Source organism: Helianthus annuus, chromosome 9 (genome assembly GCF_002127325.2).
Source record: "Helianthus annuus cultivar XRQ/B chromosome 9, HanXRQr2.0-SUNRISE, whole genome shotgun sequence".
In the NCBI taxonomy this organism is placed as follows: Eukaryota; Viridiplantae; Streptophyta; class Magnoliopsida; order Asterales; family Asteraceae; genus Helianthus; species Helianthus annuus.
The window spans coordinates 22,138,883-22,153,795 of record NC_035441.2 but is presented as its reverse complement, the minus strand read 5'-3'; the positions used below and the strand labels follow the sequence as shown (position 1 = coordinate 22,153,795).

The following is a 14,913-nucleotide window of genomic DNA, read 5'->3' as shown; positions in this document are numbered from 1 at the left end:
TTCAATCAATGGAAGATGTGAATCCCAACTACCACCGAAGTCGATCACACAAGCTCTAAGCATATCCTCCAAAGTCTGGATTGTTCTTTCAGTTTGGCCATCAGTTTGTGGATGATAGGCTGTGCTCAGATTGAGTTGGGTCCCCATAGCAGATTGCATGGTTCTCCAAAATCGAGAAGAGAAACGAGCATCCCTGTCCGAAATAATGTTCAAAGGAACACCATGTCGGGATACAATTTCATCCACGTAGATTTTAGCCAAATCTTCAGCAGAAAAATCCTCACGGATTGGCAAGAAATGCGCTGATTTAGTAAGACGGTCCACAATTACCCAGATGGCATCGTGACCTTTCTTAGTGCGCGGAAGTTTAGTAATGAGATCCACAGCAATGTTTTCCCATTTCCAAACTGGAATCTCTGGTTGCTCCAAAAGACCATAAGGATGCTGGTGTTCGGCCTTAACCTTAAGACAAGTAAGGCATTTTGAAACGTATAAGGCAATGTCTTTCTTCATACCAGGCCACCAATACTGAGTACGAAGATCCTTATACATTTTGTCTGAGCCAGGATGGATAGAATAACGAGACTTATGGGCCTCATCCATAAGCAAAGTACGAAGATCATCTTGGCTTGGGACCCACAAACGGTCCATGAAATAATACGATCCATCTTCCTTCAGAACAAGATCAGGCTTAATGTGATAGGGTAATTCCTTACCCATCAAGTCTTGTGAAACACAAACATGCTGAGCCTGAGAAATGCGGGCTTGGATATCGGATCGAGCTTGGATAGCAGATTGATCACCAATACAATGAAGCAGAGTACGTTCCTTACGACTTAATGCGTCAGCCACGACATTCACTTTACCAGGATGGTAGCGAATTTCGCAATCATAGTCGTTTAGGAGTTCGACCCAACGTCTTTGCCTCATGTTGAGTTCCTTCTGGTTGAAGATGTGCTGGAGACTTTTGTGGTCAGTGAAAACCACGCATTTTGTACCGTACAAATAGTGTCTCCAGATTTTGAGAGCGAAAACACTACACCTAACTCAAGATCATGAGTGGTGTAGTTTCTCTCATGTACCTTCAATTGTCTAGATGCGTAGGCTATGACTTTGTTCCTTTGCATCAGAACACAGCCAAGACCCAATTTCGATGCATCACAGAAGACGACAAAATCATCATTGCCCTCAGGCAAAGTTAGAATAGGTGCATCGCAAAGCTTCTGCTTCAAGGTCTGAAACGCTTCTTCTTGCTTATAACCCCATTCAAAGGGTTTGTTCTTCTGAGTTAGAGCAGTTAGAGGAACTGCAATCTTCGAGAAGTTTTTAATGAAGCGGCGGTAATAACCCGCAAGACCAAGGAAAGAACGAACCTCAGTAGGAGTAGTTGGCGTATCCCAATCCTTAATCGCACTGATCTTGGAGGGATCTACATGAATACCTTGTTCGTTGACAATATGTCCCAAAAATTGAACTTCCTTAAGCCAAAACTCGCACTTGGAGAACTTGGCAAAAAGTTGCTCTTTCTTTAGGAGTTCCAGAGTAAGACGAAGATGGTGCTCGTGATCAGCTTGCGTCTTAGAGTAAATCAAGATGTCATCAATGAAAACGATGATGAACTTATCTAAATAAGGCTTGCAGACCCTATTCATCAAGTCCATGAAAACAGCAGGAGCATTGGTCAAACCGAATGGCATGACTGTGAACTCATAATGCCCATATCGAGTGCGAAATGCTGTTTTGGGAATATCCTCTTCATGCACACGAAGTTGATGATACCCAGAACGAAGATCAATCTTCGAAAAGCAAGTAGCACCCTGTAACTGGTCAAAGAGATCATCAATGCGAGGTAGGGGATATCGATTCTTGATGGTAAGCTTATTCAGCTCACGATAATCGATACACATTCTAAAGGATCCATCCTTCTTCTTGACAAAAAGAACGGGAGCACCCCAAGGAGAAAAGCTAGGACGGATAAAACCTTTGTCAGAAAGCTCCTGAAGCTGCTTAGATAGCTCTTGCATCTCAGACGGTGCAAGGCGATACGGAGCTCTAGCAATAGGATTTGCACCAGGTACGAGATCGATATGGAACTCGACTTGGCGTGCTGGGGGTAGACCAGGCAATTCTTCAGGAAACAGCTCCGGATAATCCCGAACAACATGGATATCTTGAATAGACTTACCTTGGTCTTTATCTGCCGTAACATGTGCCAAGAAGGCCACATAGTTCTTTCGCAGATACTTTCGAGCTTGAGAACAAGACATAAGCTTGAGGCTACTAACAGGTTTGTCACCACGAACCTGTAGGATCTCACCTGATGGGAGCGGCACACGAACGATCTTCTCGAAACAAACCACTTCTGCGCGATGCTTGGCTAACCAATCCATACCCACAATAATGTCGAAACTTCCAAGACGCATAGGCGTGAGGTCAATAGGAAAAAGATGGTTGCTAAGGTTTAATTGGCAGTTGCAAAGAATGGAATTAAGAACAATGGGTTCACCATTCGCAACTTCAACAATCAAAGGTTTACCTAGTTTTGTTCTAGACACGCGAAGCAATGGTTCGAAAGATAAAGACACAAAACTTTTATCGGCCCCTGAATCAAAAAGAACAGACGCAGGTTGATTATTAACTAAGAACGTACCGTTCACCACTTCGTTGTCTGCCTGCGCCTCAACAGCATTCATATTGAAAGCTCGTCCACGAGCCTGAGCCTGAACTGGATTTGCATTAACCAGCCTTGGATACTGGTTTCGATAATGAGTCAGGTCTCCGCAATTAAAGCATGAGCCGGGAGGGTAGTGAGGTCGTGCAGCTTGCTGTTGAACAGGTGGTTGAGCTACCTGATTTCGAGTAAAACGACAAACTTCTGCAAGATGACCCGACTTCCCACAGTTGGTACAGAAACGACACGGGAGTTGTTGCTGATGATGACTATTGCACCTATTGCACAAAGGTGCATTCCCTTCATACCGTTTCTTCGCGGGAGGCTGCGCTGGCTGATTGGGTGCTGCCTGGTTCTGTTGGGCAGTGATTGCAAAATTTTGGGAAGCCTTTCGCTTCCTAGAGCCCCTTGATGAGCCAGAATCCTTCCCTTTCTTACCTTTCTTGCTATCCCCTTTGTCAGAATCCTGCTTCTTACCCTTGTCACCCTTCCTATGCAATTTACCCTTTCTGACCTGCGATTCTGTTAATGTCGCAGCTAACTCAATGGCCTGACGGACAGTGGTAGGTTTACTACCAGTAACGATGTCTTGCACAGAATCAGGTAGACCATCGATGTATCTTTCGATAGCCTTGTCAAGTGGGGTGACCATTGTTGGGCATAGTAAACTCAACTCTTCATATCTATCAGTATACGCCCGGTGCTCACCACTAACCTGTTTCAGATCGTCAAACTCCCTTTCCAACTTTCGCAATTCATGACGAGGACAGAACTCACTCATCATGAGAGTCCTTAACTCAGCCCACGTTTGTGCTAAAGCGACTTCAGCACCACGATCTCTCATAATCCCGTTCCACCATGTCAACGCCCTCTTCTGAAAGACACTTGAAGCAAACTCGACCTTGCGATTATCAGGACACTGAACATGACGAAAAGTATTCTCAATGCTCTCAAACCATTGAAGAAGCCCAGTTGCTCCTTCGGTACCACTGAACTTGAGTGGTTTAGCCGAATTGAAACTCTTAAAGTTACAAGGAGCGTTCTGATTGACGTTTGCTTGGTTAAACTGAGCAATAAGATTCGGGAACGCCGCAGCCATATGCTGTGCGATGATTTCCGCCAGTTCGGCATTGGGTAGCTGATTTTCGCGTCGAGGAGGCATGCTAAAAAGAGGAAAAACACGAGAGGAAACGAGTGAGATGATTAGATGAAAAGAATGAGATGAAACAAAATCAACAAAGCAAGGATGGTGGTCATTTGTCCGTATCACAAAGCAAACAAATGACGCACAGTGACTAATCAAAGTAAATGGATCCATAAACAATGCTTAACGAAGACATGCTCGCCTATAAGTGAACACTCACCCCAAGAGTTCCCAGGTAAGAGTGACTGGTCCGATTATGTGGATTTGTACGAACACTCTAGCCTTAGACAGAAAACTCAGGGTACAGGCATTCACCCTTCCAGTTTGCACGTGTTCACATCATTTAGACCCAAACTTTGACGAGATTTTGAAAACTCGAAAGGCACAAGGCCAAAAGAATCATTAAAGCAAATGATAAATTTCCAAAATCAATTTGAAAAGTCAGAAGGGTTCAAAACAATAAAATAGATCATTTGAAAAAAATAGAGGATTGTTTTTCAGAAATCGTTTTAGAAATCTGGGTTCTTGTTTTGATGATCACCTAAGGATAGGTGAAGTGCATGTTTTAAAATCTAAACACAAGATAACTTGCGTTGGGGTCCTAGAAAGGTTATAGTCTAGGTCAAAGCATTACTAATAACCTAATTCCCTATAACCATTGGCTCTGATACCAACTCTTCTGTCACACCCCGACCACGTAAAACATCAAATCGTGGCGGAAACGTCGGGGAGTGTTGTAACAGAATTATTGTTTCACAACCATGGCATTTAAAGTATTATCTTATTCATCACCCGAGGGTGGAATTCATTGTTCAAACAAGAACCAACAAGCCACATCGTCTTAAAACTACAGAAATAAAGAGCACATGACGAAATTAAACTACGTCTAGTTTTGTTTTATGTCACTAAGGCCCAAGTCCACCCTAGCGTGTCACGATCATCCTACGCATTAGCTCCTGAAACACATGTGAAAATAAAGTACGTTAGCATAAAAATGCCAGTGAGTAACATAGGTTTTGTGAAAATAGGATTCATGACTTAGGTTTTAGAAAAGGGTTGTTTAACAAAGTCAGTCATGATCCTTGTAACATGTTTTGTTTTATAAATTATTTGAAAAGCGATGATAAAGTAGATGATATGTGAAAAAGTAATGTAAGGTTTAAATGAATAACTAAGTAAAATGAGTTTGTATATATATATCGAACAGTGTTGTAAAACAATGTCTTGTGAAAAATATGTTATTTGTAAGAAAAATGAATAAGTCCAAGTTGAATGACTTAAATAAACCACCCAATGAAAGTTGCCCATGTCTAAACCATTTGCCCAATGTTATTGTGAAAACCATGTCAAAATGTATATATCAATATCAACATTGTCTATGTCAAATATCAATCATGTAATGTGTACTCAAAATGTTAATGTATGGTTAGTGAAATATGTATCAACTAAACCATAGGAAAAATGCACAAAACAGTGTATTGAAGTAAAACATGGTTTAAATCAACGCTATGTTTTGTGGAAAATGCATGCTATAATGAATACAGACATTTATGCGGTATTGTGAAAATGCATACATCCAAGCCTTGCAACTGTGGTGATAAACCTTTAAACGAATTAAAGGTCTATCTGTCTAAATGTTTTAATCGAATTCGGTCATTCCTTCCAATCCAAACATACCCAGGATTTCAGGAACGGGAGTTGTCAATTCCTATGGTACCATTACCTACTAACGAGCGGCGTGATCAATGTTAATGAATGTATATTGTCCCACTTAAACAAACCAAATGTCATACCCAAAATGTAAGCATGAAAATGTCATGTAAAACAAATGCACTAAGTATGATGAACATACATAGCGTGAAAATGTCATGTAAAATAAATGCACTAAGTATGATGAACATACATAGCGTGAAAATGTCATGTAAAACAAATGTACTAAGTATGATGAACATACATAGCGTGAAAATGTCATGTAAAACAAATGTATTAATGAACATAGCAAGTATATGATATGAAAGCATGAAAAGAATGAAAGTAACAAGTAGGCACATGTGTTTCACCCCAAAATGTTTGGAAAACAGTAAAAGAGGGGACTATGTACTCACTTGAGATTGCTTAGAAGTCGTAGAACAACCACCAAGCAATGCTAGAAGTTCACGGAATCAAACGGCACCTATAAAGGCATCTACATTAATAACCGGACCTATTGGAGGATCGGGTAGTACGAGGGTTTGCAAACCAAATAAGTGTGGGAACTTATGTAATATGGTTTGACAAAGCCTACATACTAATCGAAACTTTACCTAAGTGCTTTAGACCCGGTACGACCCGCTTAGGTAGCTTATGCTACTTTAACGCGTCGTTTGCGTAAAACGCGCTTGAAACGCCTAACTAGCCCTATGACAAGCAAGATATGCCTTAACACACTTAATATTGTTGCTAAATCAGTTTAGGTGTCAAAAAATTATGTTACATAAGTTTAAAATGAATTTTAGTGTAAAAAGGGCATTTTGGTAATTTACCTAAGGCATAAGAACCATTTGTCATACAACTACTTAAACGGCGTGACCATAAGGTATAACCTCGGAAGGTTATTCCCTATACACTATGGTCACCTAATATGTTTGGTCGGATCCTAATGATCGACCAAATGGGTCGGGTTCGTAAGCATAAGCGATTGTTTAGATCGCTTACCTTTACGACCCTAGACAAGCACAAAACTAAAAGCAACGAGCTAAACATGCTAGAACATGTTTAGAGAACAGGTTTGGTATTAAAACAAACGGTTTTAATACCCTAAAGTAGTTTGGTTACAAAATGCGCAAGAAAACGCATTTTGACCGAAACTACGACTCGTCACTAAGCCTAGATAACGTGGTAATCAGTAGGTATAGTCGCTAGGGACTATAACCAACGTGATTACGCTCACGTTATGAAGTTCAAACGAACTTCGCATTGACCATAAACTGGTCAATGCAGAAAGTCAAACAAAGTTTGACTTTCGGACTCGAAAAGCAATAAAAGAACGAAAGAATACTTACAACGGGTCCCCGCAAGATTGAATTCCGAGTACTCTCAGGTATGAAGTGTCAAAGCACCCCAACTTAGAGAGCAACCTCTGAATTCAAGTGTGAGGGAAATGGGCAAGACATGGAGGGGTATATATAGGATTTGGTGAACCGTTAAGATCGTTCCTCGCAAAGCGTGCTTCGATCTTGGCCATCCATGTGTACCCATAGTTTTTAAAAACCATTTGAGCCCATTATTTCAGTCCCCTGATTCGAAAATACCATTTGCAATGGGTTTTTGAGTGCATAACAGCTGTTAGCAGCTGTTAAAACTGTTTTTGCAGTTCTGGGGACCTCACGCGGCCCGCCTAAGGATTGCATGAATGTTCACGTGGGCCGCCTGGGCAAAGTTTGACAGATTTGTCAGTTTTGGTCCCTGCAGCTTAGAAATATGCGTTTCGGCCCATTTTTGACACGTTTAAGCCCCGTTAACCTCATTTCAAGGCTCTAAAATGAAGTTAAAGTATAGGGGACTCAAAACATGCTCAAAAATATCTCGGATGTCGGTTCGTTTGGTCGTACGATCGCGATGTTCGCTTAATTACGACGGAATGCGCATAAGCGCGAAAAACGATCCAAATTGCGCGACGAATGGATTTCTCTCATGCCAAACATTAAAACATAATATTTTAATGCTTACATAAATTTTTGGATGTCCGGAAGTATTCAGAACGTAAGATATGCGCGAAAGTGCAAACTTATGCAGTTTTTGACACTTTTAGTCCCTGAATGAGCATAAAGTTTATTTTAGCACACCGAACCCCTCAAAGCCTATTTCTAAGCTATGTAAAGGATATCTAAGGTGTGTTTAACTTATGATCATGTTCCGGAATGTTCGTTACAGTTCAAATCGGCATACTTTCGCAGTTTGTCAATTTTAGTCCCTGTAAGCGAATTAACTGAATTTTGCCATACCAAAGCCTTCGAAACTTATTTCTAAGTTATGTAAAGGTTATTTAAGGTATGTTAAGCATAAAATGATGTTCCGGAGTATTTGTTGCATATAACTGATTACGTTTTCGTACCAGTTTGCGTAAAATTCTCCAGAAAGCGATATAGAGTTTGAAATCGAATAAAGCCAAAACATGAAAAACATCAAACATGAATAAACAAACATTGGGATCAAATAACTTTATTTCATTGATAACTGAACTATTTACAATGTCTACAAGCACAAATGTCACAGAAAGTGTTCATATCAAGTTTTACCACTATTTCATGCGTTTAATCATATCCAGATGAATTTAATATATTTTACATAACTTGTTTTCATGCATACAAAAAATTATTTGATACATTTATATTAGTTATAGATAATCATTTAATTAAATATAAATTAAAACCCTTGATCTCTAACTATATTAATTGTAAAATTATCTTATATTTGTGTATAACTAAAATTATTATTAGTATCATTATTTAAGGGTAAGAAGGCACCAAAGAGTGATATTTTTTAAATCATGCATTGTGCATATGTGATAAAGATTTGTATTTATTTAGTTTTATGCATATGAAAGTGTTCATATCATATTTTACCACTATTTCAAACGTTTAACCATATCCGGAAGAATTTAATATATTTTACATAACTTGTTATCATGATTACAAAAAATTATTTGATACATTTCTATTAGTTATAGATAATCATTTAATTAAGTATAAATTAAAACCTTTGATCTCTAACTATTCTAATTATAAAATTATATTATATTTGGGGATAAATAAAATTATTATTAGTATCATTATTTAAGGGTAAGGAGACACCAAAGAGTGATATTTTTTATATCAAGTATTTTGCATATGTGATAAAGATTTGTATTTATTTAGTTTTATGCATATGAAAGTGTTCATATCATATTTTACCACTATTTCATGGTTAATCATATCCGGAAGAATTTAATATATTTTACATAACTTGTTGTCTTGAATACAAAAAAATATTTGATACATTTATATTAATTATAGATAATCATTTAATTAAATATAAATAAAAACCTTTGATCTCTAACTATATTAATTATAACATTATATTATATTTGTGTATACATAAAATTATTATTAATATCATTATATAAGTGTAAGGAGACACCAAAGAGTGATATTTTTTATATCAAGCGTTGTGCATATGTGATAAAGATTTGTATTTATTTAGGTTTATGCATATGAAAGTGTTAATATCATATTTTACTACTATTTCATACGTTTTATCAAATCAGGAAGAATTTTATATATTTTACATAACTTGTTGTCATGAATACAAAAAATTATTTGATACATTTAGATTAGTTATAGGTAATCATTTAATTAAATATAAATTAAAACCTTTGATCTCTAACTATAATAATTATAAAATTATTTTATATTTGTCACACCCCTTTCAAAGGCGGAAGAACGATGTGTGATTTGAGTGGTTCTCATTGCATTTGACAAGCAAATATGCTACATGAATTAAAACAAACTCCATATTGCCATTCAAGTTTAGTTATCCCAAAATACAGAAATTTATTTAAAGTTTACATCATAATTAAAAGATGATTGTTTGAAACTCACATCATGATTTCAAAAAAAAGATCACGGTTTTGTTTCTTGTATCACCACAGAAGATGGGATATAGTAAACAAATCCACAAAAAATGGAAATGGAGAATAGACACTAAACATCCTGAAAAGGAGCCCGCGAACTTCATCCACTAATTTCCTGAAATACATGTAAGTTAAAAAATCGTCAACAAAAGTTGGTGTGAATTCATGCAGATTTGTGTAAAATGTAACATTTGTATTTGTATCAATATATGAAAGTTGGCTAGTTGCCTATCCAATTCCTCTTCCCATACAGGTCTAGCTTCTGATTTTGGGTATTTCTCTCAGCTCTATTCACTATTGCTTGTTGTTTGGCTTTTCTCATTCTTTTTCTCCTTTCTACTTTTGTTCTACTAAACCACCCTCATTTCTTAGGAGGAAAAGGTTTTTCAGATTTTGGCCTTAAAAACAAAGATTCCCTCGGAATCGGCTGCATATCCGGAGGTTAGCTGGGATGTTCCTTTATCCATTGGAGAATGAGGTAGGTGACGCTAAGTGTTAGAAGTACCCTGATCACTCATACTGTAAACTAAGAAAATTGTTGAAATAACGTAAAATAATAATATACATATTTACATAGAATAACACATAAGTTATGAATATTTCCTCATACAATTGGTTAAAATTTAGGTATTTAAAAGAACAATTAAATGGCTTAAACCAGTGGCTCTGATACCACCTTCTGTCACAACCCCCGACCCCACATCGGGAGTGAGAGCCGCGAACCAGTCAAGTGGTATCGGTGTTTATAAATTTGGCAGCGGAAATGAAACACCAGGATTGTAGTTAGGAAATAATTTCAGAGTTTCAAAACACCAAGTTTCTATATTAAACAAATGGGATGGAACCCATATTTCATTTAAAAAAACTTTATAGGGATAAACCATAATTGCTGAAAAACATAAACTTTTTATTTAGGTAACTTTATAGCCACTTTCTTTAAGCCTTCAGTGCTCCATAGTTGGCTTCTGATAGCTTTCACATCAAGTTACCTGAAACGCGTTTTAAAAATATTTTATCAGCAAGAAATACTGGCGAGCACATTCCAGTTTATAAAAATAAGCTTTTATAACTTTACAGTATTAAGACCCAGTTACTCATTCAGTATTTGTCACGTTGGCAGTTACGATGATCGTGGTCATATTACTTTTGGCTAACTCTTTGTCCAATAGTAACGCTTGACTAGTAGTGTATACATAACTCCACGTACCGGCAGTAATTTTAGAATACAAAGACTTAATCACTGTAATTATAACTGAAAACATTTAGGGTTTTGCAAAGCATTTTGAATGTAATGGCTCACAAACTGTGAGAAAAGGAGAATGAACTCACATTGAAATCTTATATTTTTTTCTATGGGCTTCCTGGAGATATTTCCTGATTATTTTCTTGAGTTTCTATTAAAAACATACAATACACGCGTGTTAGTAAAATAACCCAAATCACATTAGCCATACATCCCTGAGACAGAACCCCAACGTACTGAGTCAGGTAGAGCCTTGACATGTGTTGCTGGGTCCTAGATCAATCGAGTAGGGTAACGAATTAGTGATCAGGGGTTAAAATACTTACAACAGGGCAGAGCTTCGTGTTTTAGGGGAGGTATAATAGCTATAATTTTCGCAGTATATGTGTTGAGAGAAGAAAAGAATTGAACGCGGATGAACTATTGCACTCTGTCCTATTTATACGAATTATGGGAGCTTGTCGCGCCCCGCGTCAGCCCCCACCTTTATTTTTCGCGGCCCGAGAGGCCACCCTAGCTACGGCAAGGGTTTCCTGGTCAAGAACCTAGGCTTCACACGTGTGGTGCCACGTGGCATAAGGGGGTGTCCGGCAAGACAAGGGCGTCACGCCCCGCGACCGACCTACTATCAACCTGTCGCGGCCCACAATAGGTGCATTATCCTTGATTTTTCATTTTTATTAAAAATTAACGTTACGCGGGTTAGGTTTTTCAATTACGGAACGTTATAAGGCCAAGACAATCAAGACCATACATAGTATGGATTAAGGCGTTCAGAGGGATATTCTTGCCGTTAGGATTCCAAGGGCCGACGATTGTGAAAGGACACCAAAGGTAATAAGAAAATTGAAGAGGAAATTTCCAGCAGATGATGATGACATTGACGATACTGGTCTACCAATAGTTACCAGTTGGGATTTGGATGAACAAGCAAGAATGGTTAAAGTGACTTATTGACACAGGGTGGAATATTCGTTGTCGATGGACGAAATGCTGAACGCAGAGAGACTACATCTTCTTGATCAACTCTGTGATTTAGCACCTTCGAACGATACAAGATCAAGGGTTGTGATGATATTTAAGTATAGGTTGCAACAAAGACAAGATGATACAATGGCGTTATATGCCAATGCACAATATGATGATGAATCTGAAGAAAGTGATGAACAAAGCCATGGGTACATCTCTGATGTACACAGAAGACTATTAGTTTGTTTTGATTTCGTCTTATTGTAATCTTTTGAATTATTAGTTAATTATTAAGAACGTCATAAACGCCAAAAAATTTACGTTTATAACATATATGGGATTAACACAAATGGTGAAATCTACAGAAACGCCAAAAAATTGGAAACTTTGAATTATTAAAGATATATAGTGAATTTGGTAACACCGTGGACGCCAAGATGTTAGAATTATTAATTAATTTAAATGAATTTGGGAACGCCATAAATGCCAAAATATTTAGTATGTAACACAAAAACGATTAATTCAACGAGGCAGAACTAAAAAGAATAATAAAACGCTAGATAATTATTGAATCTAACTACACGCCAAAAAAATCTTAGACGCCAAAAATGAAGCAGTATTGTGACACACGCATTGGAAAAAAAGAAGATAAAAAGACAAAAAGCCCTTCCGCCCTGATTATATCGCACGCCACGTGTTCGGCCAGGATCTGTTCTCACCTTTTTTCACACTTTTAGGCGTTTTCTCCTAATCCCGTTTCTCTCTCTCTCTCTCTCTCTCTCTCTCTCTCTCTCTGTAGGGAATTTGCTATGTCTGATCTTGGCAGGTTACATCACTTCTTGGGGATTGAAGTACAACACAAAAATGAATGCCTATTTCTCTCTCAGCAATCTTATGTTAATGACATCTTGGCTCGTGCTAAAACGGAAATTTGCAAGCCCTGTCACACCCCTACCGACACTATTCAAAGGTCAGTGCTACAGCAGGTGACTTACTCCCAAATGGTACTTTGTACCGAAGCCTCGCATGTGCTTTACAATACCTCACCATTACACGACCCAACATCTCCTATGCTGTTCAACAGGTCTGTCTTTTAATGCATGCCCCTAGAGAGCCTCATTTTTAGTATATCAAGCGTATCCTGCGCTATCTCCGAGGAACCTCTGATCACGGCCTACACCTCTACCCATCCAAGTCAGCTCATTTAAGTGCCTACTCGGATGCTGACTGGGGGATGCCCAGATACGCGCCGTTCAACGTCTGGTTACTATGTATTTCTCGGGGATAACTTGGTTTCTTGGTCATTAAAATGTCAACCCACCATCGCTCGATCAAATGCTGAGGCCGAATATCGAGGTGTTGCCAATACTACAGCAGAGCGTTCTTGGATTCGTAATCTTCTACTTGAACTATAGGTTCCAGTTCGCCAAGCATCTATCATTTATTGTTACAATATCTCGGCCATGTACTTGTCTCAGAATCCAGTTCAGCATCAGCGCACCAAGCATGTGGAAATTGACATTCATTTTGTTCGTGAGAAAGTTAAGCTTGGTGCAATACGTATTCTACATGTTCCCACAGAATACCAATATGCCGGTATCTTCACTAAAGACTTACCGTGCATTCTCTTTGAACGTTTCAAATCCAGTCTTTGCATTCCAGCGGCTACTACTTCGATTGCGGGGGTCCATTAGCAGACCTTATTATTTGTATTTATTTTGTGTATATTCCCTGATTTGAGTAGATCTTGTTTCCATTTGTATCGCTTGTAAATGTGTATTTAAACCATTGAGATTATCAATAATATTCAAGCAATTACGTGAATTTACATTAACTTGTCTCTGAGTATTTTTTGTTTTTTTTTTTTTTACTTAAAAAACTACATTGGACAGTTAATCGAATTTAATAGAAATTGACCGATAAATGTTGGTTAACTAACCAGTGTTTATGCTTAGGTTGGTATTCAAACTAAAACCTAATGAGCAGACAACCACTGCGAGTTGATTTTATACATAACATAAAAGCAAACGTAGATGCAATATTAAAAACAACATTAAACAAATAAACACACATAGGAAAAACCGTTGTCATCCGCTTTTTCCAATTGGAATACGGAAGTAAGGTTGTTCTCATCGACTATAAATCTTTTAAACGTGTACTCAAGAATTTATGTATGTATTCGAAGCTTCATTTCGACACTCCTAATAACTTCATACCAACATCAACAACATGTTTTTCCATGAAGTGTGGAAGATTTAACTTGAGCTAACATGTGCAACCACAAGAACTGATTTGATCGTTAGCCGTATCATGAAACCGATGCAAGAAAACTTGGATAACTAGTAGAAATGTAGCTTAAATTGAAATTAGTTTCACAAAAAATACGGTTTGATGCAACCAGCTCACGTGGAACAAGCAAATAGTGGGTCTGACCTGTTCGTTTGATGAAAATGTAGGACGGTCATGGGCTTGGGTCGAGTAAATTCAAACATGTGGAATCAAAGTATCTCTGTTACTTGATGCCGATAAGTAGTGAGCTTTACACATGTTTGAATTTAAAACATACCTTTTAACTAAAGATAGATTTAAAAGATACGATCTCCACCATGTTGTCAAATACCCTCACACAGGTCACCACAGCTATAGGATCAACATATCCGGTGACAATTAGTTTCTGTTGGGTTAATCAGTTCGTTTATGAGTCAGTGATTGGCACGTTATATGGTTATTTGTTTACGGGTAACGCGAGTCGTAGGTCACCGTTTAATTACGGGTCATGAAACAGTCAACAATAGGCTGCATATTAAAAGGGATTATACCATGTGTAGCTGCACGCTTATTGAATGAAAAGGGTAGAGATTGACCTGGTATTGTGGTTGACCGAATTACATGCAAGTTTAAGTTGATGGTGCAAGTTGGGTAGAGGAGTGGTCACAATTTATACCAGTTCTTTAGGATAGAATTAGTTTATTCTTTTTTTATTCTCATGTATGTATGGCTATTTAAAGCCCTTCGTTTTATCAATAGATGTACTCTTTGATAATAATCGAAACAGCCTTCTTCATTTTAAACTTCTGCAACTTTTCTACACATTAATATTATTGAGTTTTGTGAGTGAAGTTTGAGGGGCCTGTAACCAACATTTGGTATCAGAGCCTAGGGCTCGTGAAGACGGAGAAGGCCGGTTTGAGAGTCGGTTTCGATAAAAGGTGTAGCCCTTGGCAGCGGGTGTTTCG

The 14,913-nt window shown here is 38.0% G+C and overlaps 1 long non-coding RNA gene across 2 annotated transcripts; it reads right to left on the bottom strand.

The window, feature by feature from the left end:
• Positions 1–4,577: 4,577 nt before the first annotated feature.
• LOC118481971 lies at positions 4,578–5,512 on the bottom strand. Of its 2 annotated transcripts, none has more exons than XR_004866478.1 (2): positions 5,493–5,512; positions 4,578–4,771 (listed from the first exon to the last, which is right to left on the bottom strand). It is a non-coding gene; the product is annotated as an uncharacterized LOC118481971 (long non-coding RNA). The 2 variants fall into 2 exon arrangements; XR_004866479.1 differs by lacking the exon at positions 5,493–5,512 and adding an exon at positions 5,390–5,409.
• Positions 5,513–14,913: the final 9,401 nt, after the last annotated feature.